Source organism: Amblyomma americanum, chromosome 7 (genome assembly GCF_052857255.1).
Source record: "Amblyomma americanum isolate KBUSLIRL-KWMA chromosome 7, ASM5285725v1, whole genome shotgun sequence".
Lineage (NCBI taxonomy): Eukaryota > Metazoa > Arthropoda > Arachnida > Ixodida > Ixodidae > Amblyomma > Amblyomma americanum.
Window position 1 is genome coordinate 82,659,902 of NC_135503.1, and position 12,178 is coordinate 82,672,079.

The following is a 12,178-nucleotide window of genomic DNA, read 5'->3' on the forward strand; positions in this document are numbered from 1 at the left end:
CGCAGTGACCGAACGCTCCGCGAGTTCTACCTTGAACGATTAATAACTGGACGCCCCACTCCAGTTGTAACCAACACAGTGCTGTGCGCGTGTGTGATTTAATACCTCTAAAATGAACTAATCACGCGCACAACCTGGACACATTTCTTATTGTGTAAATAGTTTGTACATATTACTTCTCCCCCTATCCTCTCTTCCTGTCCCCTCACCTCTTTAATTTCATTTCTCCATTCTGCCTGCTGTCCTTTATTTCCGCTGCCCCAGCTCAGGTGCTTCAGTATCGATGGCAGATGCCGGGGCTAGCAAAAATCTTTTCCTTCCTTTTTTACTATCTTTTTTTAATAAAACCACTACCACCACCACCAGCCCCGACATCTGCCATTGATACTGAAGCACCTGAGCTGGGGCAGCGGAAATTAAAATTGGTTTTGCGGGAAAGGAAACGGCGCTGTATCTTTCTCACATCTCGGCAGACGCCTGAGCAGCGCCGTAAGGGAAAAGAAAAAGGAGGGACTGAGAGGAGACAGGAAGAAAGAGGTGCAGTAGTGGAGGGCGGAAAAATTTCGACTACCTGGAGATATTTAACGTGCACTCATATCGAACAGCACACAGGCGCCTTAGCGTTTCGACCCCATCGAAACGCAGCAGCTGCGGTCGGGTTCGAACCCGGGTACTCTGAATCAGTAGCCGAGCGCCCTAACCACTGAGCCACCGCGGCGGGTCCTTCCTGGCTGCCAGAGTCCGACCAAGGGAAGATAGCGAAAACGAGGCATTTCTAGTAAATTTGATGTTTTAATCAGCGTCATAAACAATAACATAATAGGAGTTATAAAGCTCACACTCAATCACAGCGAACAACAATTGGCTCAAAAAAGCGAGCCGGAAATGTAAAACAATAATGAGGGTTCCACTTCCACCCCGGCGATCGGAGGCACCGAGGAGTGGACCGGTGCATGTGCCGCTGCCCCTGGACACAGTCGCTAGACACTCGAACTTGAACCAAAGGCTCTGTTTTGCCTCCGGGTGTAGAGGAGACAATGGCCACAGTACGGTCTCCTCGGCCATGGTGCCGGGTGGATCCCGGGCAGCCGCAACCAGCTGCCAAACTTCAGGGCAACGTCGCCACGAGTAGAGCTTGCGGTGACACATTGGTGGCGGTATCCCGACCGCCGCCTAAGCCCGGTCCAATGCAGTGAAGAAAGCAGAGGCTCCCGAATCTCCTTCGGGCCGGCTTGAGTCGCCTTCGACATCTGCATCCTAGACAGATACCGGCCGGGCAGCGTCGATGCAGGCCCGCAGCAGTCGAGTCTGCACTGGCGGCCGACGACCCCAAGCCGTGTGACACCGAGGCCTAGGTGCGCGCCGGCCGTCCCACCGATTGTCCACTGGAGAGGCAGCTCACCGCAGCTGCTGGTGGAGAGTACCATCTTGGGCGGTCACCGCCGAGTGCCGCCGCAGTGGAAGCAGCAAAGTATCGGACGAAAGCTCGGTCCTTTCCGGGAACTTGACACACTAATCGGGCGAGGCCGCGTCTTCAATAACTGAGGCGTCCATGCAAAGCAGTTCGTGAAAGCTCGAGGAGCGCGGACGCGAGAGAGGCAGTGCCTTCTTCTTTCTCTGCCTACCTCTTACACGTGATGAAAATTGGTGTTTCAAGAAAAGAAATGGCGCAGTCACCGAAATCAACAGTCACCGAACACCCAGGTGCATAGGGAAATTTTTTCTATTTTTTTAATATCTATAGCCAATCAATTGCCTTTAAAGAAAATTATTTATAAAAAGGGGCATATATCTGCTAATAGCTTAGCGGTGGTCTCGGTCCTGGCAGTCTTGTTGACATAGGTAGCATAAGAGGGCAATCGCATAGTTTCCGCCCTCGCCGTTAGATGACGTTCTACGTCACACTCGCGGTATTACAGGACGTGCTACGTCCACCGCTATGGTCGAGGGTGGCGCTGGTGTACACTCTCAAGGTTCGCTTACATGCGTAAACATAAATACCCACGAAAGCAGCAGATTGGACAGCCGTCGCCGTAGCTCAGTTGGTAAGAGCACCGGACGCGATATTCGAAGGTCGTGGGTTCGGATCCCACCGGCGGCATGGTTGTTTTTTCTGTTGCTTTATAAATAATTTTCTTTAAATCGATTGATTGGCACTAAAAATTAAAAAAAATCAAAAACATTCCCCTATGCCCCTTTGTGTCGGTGACTGTTGGCTTCCTTTATATATATATATATATATATATATATATATATATATATATATATATATATATATATATAAAGGTAAAGAAAATGAGGGGCTCGTTTGACAAACATATGAAGGGAGCCAACAGTCACCGAAACCAAGGTGCATGCATAGGGGAATGTTTTTAATTTTTTCATTGTGGTGCGCAAATCAGTGGGATAATAATACTTACATTAATCTATCGTTAAATAAATTTACTTATAAAGCCGCAGAAAAAACAACCATGCCGCCGGTGGGATCGGATTCGACCTGCGTCTCAGATGTTGGCTTTCGCTTTGGTTAGGTTTAGTCGGGTTAAACCTTTGCCTAGTTTTTTTCTTGGCAGGTCCATACCATATGGTACAGGTCTGCCTTCTCCCCAAAAACCCTGTATTTTGCTTCCATGGAATCAGGATTTACGGCGTGTAATATATAGGGGGTGTGGAATGTCTCATTATGTAGTCTACGGAGGGACATCTTGTTCTTGCTCAGGGTTTTAGCAGGCGGGGGAAAATTCTGCCGTCCCGACCGCGGCGGCTGCGTTTTTATGGAGGAAAAACGCTAAGGCGCCCGTGTGCTGTGCGATGTCAGTGCACGTTAAAGATCCCCAGGTGGTCGAAAATTATTCCGGAGCCCTCCTCTACGGCACCTCTTATGCCTTTCTTCTTTCACTCCCTCCTTTATCCTTTCCCTTACGGCGCGGTTCAGGTGTCCAACGATATATGAGACAGATACTGCGCCATTTCCTTCCCCCAAAAACCAATTATATTATAATTATAACTTGAGGGGCGGGGCCTCCGCGACACGTGGTCGCTTAACACGGTGCTGCTAGACCTTACATACACCAAAGCTTCCCACTGCAACGGTATCTCCCATTTCCTTCACTCCTCCCGCTAACCGATACTGACTCCCTGGCGGCCCCTCGGAACCACTACCTCTGCACCGAACCCCCGCTCCTCTTCCCACCTACTCCGGCTGGCCTAAACCCGATCTTGATGCGGAAATCTTGCTGGGCGTGGTTCGTGCGGCGCTAGTCACGCTCCGCACCCCCTCGGCCCCTGGGGCGGACTGCCTCACTAACGAAGCGCTCCGCAACTAGACAACACCACCCTCGAAGCTCTTAATAACTTTATCAACACATTGGCAGGCTGGAACTCTTCCCTCCTCATGGACCTATGCACGTGTATTTCATCCGCAAACCCGGCAAACCTATTGTGTTAGAACACTCCCACTCCATCTCTCTCACCTCCTGTCTCGGCAAGCTCATTGAGCGCGTCATCCTAGCGCACCTGCAGACACCTGGATGACCACGACATGTATCCGGACCCCATGCACTGCTTTCGTCCCCAGTTGTGTACCCAGGATGTCATGCTCCAGCTCTCAAAGGATGTCCTAAACCCTCGCACCACAAACGCACTCGAGATATCCTGGCGCTGGACCTCACCAAAGCATTCGGCAATGTACATCACACCGCCATTCTGGACGCTCTCTCCTCCCTCCATGTCGGGACCCGTGTCCATGCATTCGTCACCGCTTTCCTCGCCCACCGCAATGCCGAAATCTCATAAGGCCATCTTGCTTCTCATTTTTCACCCTTGGCAACAAGGGTACCCGCCAAGGTTCTGTCTTGTCCCCTCTTCTCAACATAACCCTCTTCCCGCTGGCAAATGCTCTGCACACTATCCCAGCTCTGTCTCATGTTTTTATGCCGATGACATCACCCTCTGGGTGACCACCGGCAATCTTGGCGATATAGACACCTTTCTCCAGGTGGGTGTGCACGCAGTGGTGACTCGCGCCCGGGCTATCATGTTGAGCTACTCCCCGACCAAAACCGAGCTGTTGTTCCTTCAGCCTCGGAGAGTGGCCCCATTGTCACCCTCTCCTTTCACCGTCTACCTGGATGGCACATCCATACCTCTTGTTTCTACCCTCCGCACCCTTGGACTATTTCTTCGGTGCAATGGCGAGCACACCACCTTCATCACTCGACTCCCAAACACCGTACATCAGACCATCCGCCACATATGCCACACTGCCAACCGCCACCATGGCATGCGCGAGCACTACCTAATCCGTCTGGTGCAGGCCTTTGTTCTAAGCTGCTTCATTTATTCTCTTCCGTACCTCTTTCTTTCTCGCAACGAGGAGGACAAAGTAAACAGCCTCATTCGCCAGGCGTATGAGTCGGCCCTACCCTTCTCGCATCTCCCTCGACGCCTCGGCTACTGTCCATGGGCTTCCACAACTTCCTTACTCACGGAGCTGAAGGAGGCCCTTCGCACGGCCCAGCTCCTCCGTCTCTCCCGCACCCACCCGGGTCCCGCACTTCTCTCCACTCTTATCCCCCTTCCCACCTCATTCCCATTCCTTAATACGTCTCCTCTCTCCTAACCGTCCATCCCCTTCCTAACAATAGGCATCCTGGAACACCCCTCGCGCGGATCAGCGCGAGCCTCCGCGATCTGGCGTGAGTACGGACGAGAACCTGCCGTGGCTTATGTGGTTGCCGCCCCGTACCGTCGCTACCTAGTTCACACCCTTGCAATCACCGACAACTCCCTCCGACCCACGCTTACTGCCTCAGTGTACACTTCGACTTCTGTAGACGCCGAAGAGGCAGCCATATTGCACTTGCCATCACGCAAACCTCCGCGGAATACATTTTCAGTTATTCCAGTGCCAGCGGTCTACAACTACACGGTTGGACGTGTGGCACCTCCGGCTATCGGCACCTTATGTTCTGGCACCATCACCTTGGAAAGACGCGGGTTCGATCCCGGCCGCGACGGTCGAATTTCGATGGAGGCGAAATTCTGGAGGTCCGTCTCATGTGCGACGTCAGTGCACGTTAAAGAACCCCAGGTAGTCCAAATTTCCGGAGCCCCTCACTACGGCGTCTCTCATAGCCTGAGTCGATTTGGGACGTTAACCACCATAAACCATAAACCACCAAAATCGTCAGGTTGCCCGCTCACAAGGCCCATCCTGGCAAGGAGGCAGCTGATTCCATCGCTCGCGATTCGACTCACTGAACAGGTCCGACCTCGCCCGCAATGAATACGCGCCACGCGCTCCTCACGTGCCACGATATCACCTTGCACCACTGCCTCTCTTGTCTCACTTTAACCCTCCGAACAAATTCCTTTGTCTGCACCAGCAACGCTTGTGGCGCCATCGTGATGTCAACACCTTTCTTACTCCCGCACGTCTTGCCCTCCTCGCAGGCCTGCCGCTTATGTGGCAGCCCAAACCGACTACGCTCATATTCTATTATCCTACCCAGCACATTTGCCCCCTGTCTCTTGGCACCTAACCAGTCGGCAGCAGTGGGAGGCTGCTTTGTCCAGCATCGAGCCGGATCTTCGACTTCGGCTGGTGACCTGGGCAGAGGACGCCTCGTCCGGGCACAGTTTGGACGCCACAGCCGGTAGCCTGAAGTCCGCCCGCAATTCTCCTGCGTAATTTTCTTTATTCTAGGCCTTCATATCAATAAAAGTTTTTCACTACAACCACCAGTATCTCGTTGTATATTGTGAGTAGATCAAACTGGTCCGATTCCGAGGTACATCTGTCGGGCCCCTGGGTTAGAAAAGTTCGGGGAGAGTTGTATGCCAACTGGTTCCCTCTATTCCGAGATGCATCTGTCAGGGCCCTGGGTTAGAAAAGCTCGGCCTGAGTTGTATGCCAACTGGATCTCCTCTATACCGTGGTGGCCAGGTATCCAAGTTCAGAAACAGGGATTATGGAACCGGGCCTATATCCTACATTATTCGTTAGTCAAGATTGGGGTCCCCGAACATATCGGCGGACACCTGAACCGCGCTATAGAATAATAGATAAGGATGGATTGAAAATAGACAGGAAGAAAGAGGGGCCGTAGTTGAGGGCTCCGAAATAATTTCGACCACCTGGGGATCTTTAACGTGCACTGACATCGCATAGCGCACGGGCGCCTTAGCATTTTTCCTCCAGAAAAACGCAGCTGCCGCGGTCGGGTTCGAACCTGGGTACTCCGAATCAGTAGCCCAGCGCCATAACCACTGAGCCACCGTGGCGGGTCCTTTCTGGCTGCCAGAGTCCGAAAAAGGGAAGATAGCGAAAACGAGGCAGCTATAGTAAAACTGCTGTTTTAATCAGCGTCATAAACTATAACATAATAGGAGTTATAAAGCTCACACTCAATCACATCGAACAACAATTGGCTCAAAAAAGCGAGCCGGAAATGTAAAACAATGATGAGGGCACCACTTCCACCCCGGCGATCGGAGGCACCGAGGAGTGGCCCCGTGCGTGTGCCGCTGCCCCTGGACACAGTCGCTAGACACTCGAACTTGAACCAAGGGCTCCGTTTTGCCTCCGGGTGTAGAGGATACAAGGGCACAGTACGGTCTCCTCGGCCATGGTGCCGGGTGGATCCCGGGCGGCCGCAACAAGCTGCGAAATTTCAAGGCAACGTCGCCACGAGTCGAGCTTGCGGTGACATATTGGTGGCGGTATCCTGACCGTTGCCAAGGCCCGGTCCAATGCAGTGAGGAAAGCAGAGGCTCCCGAATCTCCTTCGGCCGGCTTGAGTCGCCTTCGACATCTGCATCCTAGACAGGTACCGGCCGGGCAGCGTCGATGCAGGCCCGCAGCAGTCGGGTCTGCGCTGGCGGCCGACGACTCCAAGCCGTGTGACACCGAGGCCTAGGTGCGCGCCGGCCGTCCCACCGATTGTCCACTGGAGCGGCAGCTCACCGCAGCTGCTGGTGGAGAGGACCATCTTGGGCGGTCACCGCCGAGTGCCGCCGCAGAGGAAGCAGCAAAGTATCGGGCGAAATCTCGGTCCTTTCCGGGAACTTGACACACTAATCGGACGAGGCCGCGTCTTCAACAAGCGGCTTCTGAGGCGTCCATGCACAGCAGTTCGTGAAAGCTCGAGGAGCGCGGACGCGAGAGATGCAGTGCCTTCTTCTTTCTTTGCCTACTTCTTACACGTGATGAAAATTGATATTTGAGGCGCAGTCGAGCGCCCTAACCACTGAGCCAACGCGGCGGGTCACGTGATTGTCTTAAAACTGGCTTTTGAGGAAAGGAAATGGCGCAGTAACCCTCTCGAATATCTCGGTGGACATCCGAACTGTGCGGTAATGGAAGGGAGAAATAAGGGAGTGAAAGTGGTGCCGTAGTGGAGGGATCCGGTATAATTTCGACCCCTTGGGGATCTTTAACGTTCACTGACATCGCACAGCACACGGGTGCCTTTTGCGCGGCCTCCGCAGTCGGGTACGAGACCGGTACTCTGGCTCAGTAGACAGAGCGTTAACCACTGAGCCACCGCAGCGGGTAATTTAAGTGTGCCGAATTTTTCGTTCGCGTGGAGGTCGTTTAACATGCATTGACATTGGACAACAGGGACGCCTTCATCGTTCCGCCTCCTCCGAAACACGTCTGCCCCGGTCGCGACTTGGCCACGCGTCATTGGGCCGAATAAGCGAACACGGTGTTCATTGTGCGTTCGTTTCTTCACGATTGAAAACGGCGGACGCCTGAAAAGAACGCGGTCGCCTACACGCGGTCGGGTTCGAACCCGGGAACTCCGGATCAGTAGCCGAGAGCGCTACCCAGTGAGTCACCGTGGCGGGTAAGGGTCCAATTTTTCACCCGGAAATTTTTGGAAATTTTGACCACCCAGGTGATCAAAATTTCCGAAGCCCTTTACTACGGCGTCCTCATAGACTGAGTTGCTTTGGAACGTTAACCACTATAAACTATTTTTATTATAAGATTTTATTCTTTAAATCTTTTTTATATTACAACTGCTTTATGACCATGCAGCATGATATACGATTCCAATGCTGTTGAGTACTTTTCCACTCGGAGTAGCATTCAGTTTTTAGCCTGTCCGCCGATATGTGAGACAGATACTGTGCCATTTCCTTTCCCCAAAAAATAGTTTTAACGCGACATCGTTAAGGGCCCCGTGTCGCAGAAAAGCCGGTGTCGCCGTCGGCGTCTGCGGCGTTGGCCGTGAGCAAAAAAAGTCTAGCGGTGGCTTAACTCGTCTATGCCGCGACCTAAGTAGCGTGAGCGACGCTGAGCCGTTGAGCATCAATTGCCGCTTAGCAGCAATTTCGCTCTCCTTCTCAGTGGCTATACCACACTGGCAAACGCCCCGCTATTTGTATACCCCACTGATACCTCTGCGCATGCGCACAAAATGAGAGGCGCTATCAAGCGGCTCCGTCGCAGCGTCATACTTGGCTACTGCGCAACGGAGGCGCACAGCTGGGCACGCGCCGGCGCCAGTGCGTCTGCCGCGACTTTGAAGTCACTCCTCCGGAATGCGCAGACCGGCGAGGCGTGCGCGGCGGCGGCGGCTCCGGCGCGCCAGCTGTGCGCTGTGTGACGTCACTGCTCCTCGCGCATGCGCACGAGTAGCCATGCGAAACTGCTCAACCTCCGCCAGTGTAGCTCACGCTACAAAATCCCAGAAGCATTAAAAAAATAAACCCGAATAGGAGATTGGTCGAGTTGGGGAATAGAACCAGGGCCTCCGGAGTGCGAGACGAGAACGCTAACCACTCCGCCACGCCAGCTTCTTATTCTTTATTGCATGGAAATAGTGCCGAAAAGAAAACTCTAAGCATGTTTACGCCACAAAACGCCAGGCCGTCATGCCCCTGCATGACCCCTCCTTCCAAAACATCAGAAGTTGGGAGGCACACACATTCATCCAGATAAGGGAGCCAGCTATGCGGCTCTTGCAGGGCAGCATATACTGCCCGAACCAAAGCGCGTTGTTCACGAAACAAAGATTTCGACGATTATGGTGATTCGGCGTGGTGGTCCGTCATGCGGCTCTTCCAGAGACTAAATAGTCCCAGCAAAATAAATAGATCATATGGCACAACACAGTTTTCCTACACATGCAAAAAACGTATACTTTAGGGTGTAATGTCAATGTCGTTCATAATTGTTCGTTGCAGTATATCCCGGAAGAACGCAGCATCAATGCACAGAATAAAACAATGGCCAATTGTCCCTGGTGTACTACACAGGCGCGCAGTTCACCGACCACGGCACAAGCACCTCCTTAGCATGAAGCCATGCCTTCACAGGCAGCGTTGACGTGTGCAGCTTAAAAAAGAACGTTTTTGAAGCAGAAGAAATGCGCATTCGCCTAACATGTTTTAAAACACTTGTGTCAAGGAACTCCAGAAAAGGTTGCCAATACAACGGTACATGGAAAAATACTCTGTAAGTGCCTGAGCCAGCTGCCTTCTGGAGAGGCTATACAGGTAGTCTAAAGAAAAGCGCACAGTGAGGAAATTGAAAGTGTCAGCAACGTCCTTAAGGAACCCCTATAAAGGCCCCTGACGATTGTGTCCAGTCGGTGCGAAAAGGAAAGGCCAATGAGCACTGAGACGCCTAATAAGCACAGCTCCCAAAAACGGTGATTTGATGATTTGAAACTGATCCGGAGTTCCCGGGTTCGAACCCGACCGCGGCGGCTGCGTTTTTATGGAGGAAAAACGCTAAGGCGCCCGTGTGCTGTGCGATGTCAGTGTACGTTAAAGATCCCCAGGTGGTCGAAATTATTCCGGAGCCCTCCACTACGGACCTATTTGTTCCTCTCTTCTTTCACTCCCTCCTTTATCCCTTCCCTTACGGCGCGGTTCGGGTGTCCAACGATATATGAGACAGATACTGCGCCATTTCCTTTCCACCAAAAACCAATTATTATTATTATTATTATGATTTGAAAAAGAAAAAAACGTAAAAGAAGCCGATGCACGAATAAGTGAACAAGGCCGATTCCACCATACTCAAGAGAAAGAAATTGGTTATCGCGACGCCTGTCGTCCCATAGGGAACGCCATACTAATGTAGCAAATATTCTGTGCATCACCTGCACATTCTTCCTTGCACAGTGGATAACCTGCAGCACATAGTCAAGTTTTGCAAATAAAAAAAAATGTTGCAGACTTGAGCCCGAGCAAACACTGACAGTTCCCTACCCATCCAAGCCTGGGTTTGTCGGCTCATGGAAACTGTCTGTGAATCCCAGTAGGATCCACTGTTGCGAATTTAATGAAGAGGAACCTCTAATTAGTGAAGGGTACCGCAGTCCCAGCTTATGCCACCATAATGGCTTGGCATTGTACCCAATTGCCCAACTAAAACCCCCTGGATTTACCTAGATTAAGAGCCGCACCTCATACCTCGTAAAACTGTGCTGGCAAATGTAATGCCTCAAACACGCTCTTATTGGCAGAACAAAAGAGGGCGACATCATCTGTAGAGTCTAAAATCGTAATTTCACATTGCGCCAGGGAGAAACCACGTATAGTTGCGCAGTTAATAATACTGAGGCAAAGGGGATCAAGATATAGAGCAAACAACGAAGGCGATAATGGACACCCTTGGCGAACCGATAATTTCAATAGAATAGTCTTTGTTAGCCTGATAGCTTCTGCCAGCACTTCGCCTGTGCTTCCCTTGGTGAAGAAATACCCCGCTGGAATTTTGAACCTGGCGTGCAGCCCGCAGAGCAGGAAACACAACAATGAATTGGCGAGTTCACCCCTTTCCTGCACTGGCAGGAAATGGCCAAGATCTCTGATATCAATGTCTCCCAGAAAAGCGTCCCTCTGCCTGTGATATTCCAGCTTCTGTTTGATGTGCATCTCGTCTATGACTAGGCCACACACTTGATTGTGAGGTGACTAAGCAATCTAGCTCTGTGCTCAACCTTCTCTTGACCAGGCTACTAAACCCAACATCTCCTGAGCAGGTCCCCATGTATTTGTTAAGTGTGGTTCTACTAGGCAGGACAAGGAGTTGTTCTGCTCTGAGATGCTCATAGCACCTGGCAGAAATGTTGCGCAGAATATGTAGTGTCGGACGGTGACCTCACTCCACACTGTTTTTTTTTTTTTTGCCGTATAGTTAACAACCTGATCTAATAATAGCCTGGCTTTCTTGTCGTGTTCGGAGTCTGCCACAATCCGAAGGAACGTTTTTACGTGGAATTTTTCCTTGATGAGTTCCAGCTTTTTGTACGCGTCAACAGTGCATTTGAGCCTTTCATTTCGTGACTTCCAAGCACGTTCCTTATCGCGCCACTTTTCTCGGTCAAGGAAAGCGGCTGGTGATTTTTGTTTGTTTGAGTGCCGGACGAGAGTAAGACGGACGCGGTCTGACGAACGTGAACAGGATTTTCATACTGTGCATGCGGCATCACTTGATTCGCTAGCCGCCATGTAAAGCTCTACGGCGGTCACACCCGATGGTCCAGGTTCAGAACTGCGGACGGTGCCCAGAATCGAGTATTCGCGTTTTCGCTTTTTTATACTGCTGTCGTCGCGGGATTTCATTGGTGCCGGCGTTAGGTACGACGGGTACTGATTGAAGATGCTTGGCACGACACCCTTTTTCAACATAGTCAACTTGGTGTCTTCCCTAAAGTCATTTGGCTGGAAATGCAAGCTACAAACTACAGAATAATTTGATGTGGTTTTTGGCTGCCAGTTTTTCCTTCTAATTACCTTGAGCCATCTTTCCTGGGATTCTAAATCGTCAGGAATTTCATGGAACGAAACGCCGGGCTTCTTGTTTCGCTGACTGGACGTGCAAAACGGAACGCAACAGCAACGCATTTTCGCTCGCTACTCTCTCCAGTAACTGTAGTCATCAACATGTCACTTGTTAAACAGTGACACTAAACACACCACACAAATATTGTAAGAAACAGCGCACCAGAAGGCATACTTTTTGCTGAAACGGCAGTCACAAGAATTTTTTTTTGCTGCCTGCGTGTCGTCTGCTGGATGGATGAATACGGCTGAACCCTTTAAATCGGGCGGTGGCTCAAGCCACCTAACCATGACTTATGAATAGGGTGGATGGTTGGAAGGTAGGAGCGTCCCCTTAGAAACGGGGCAGTTGTTGTTGCCATTATGCTCA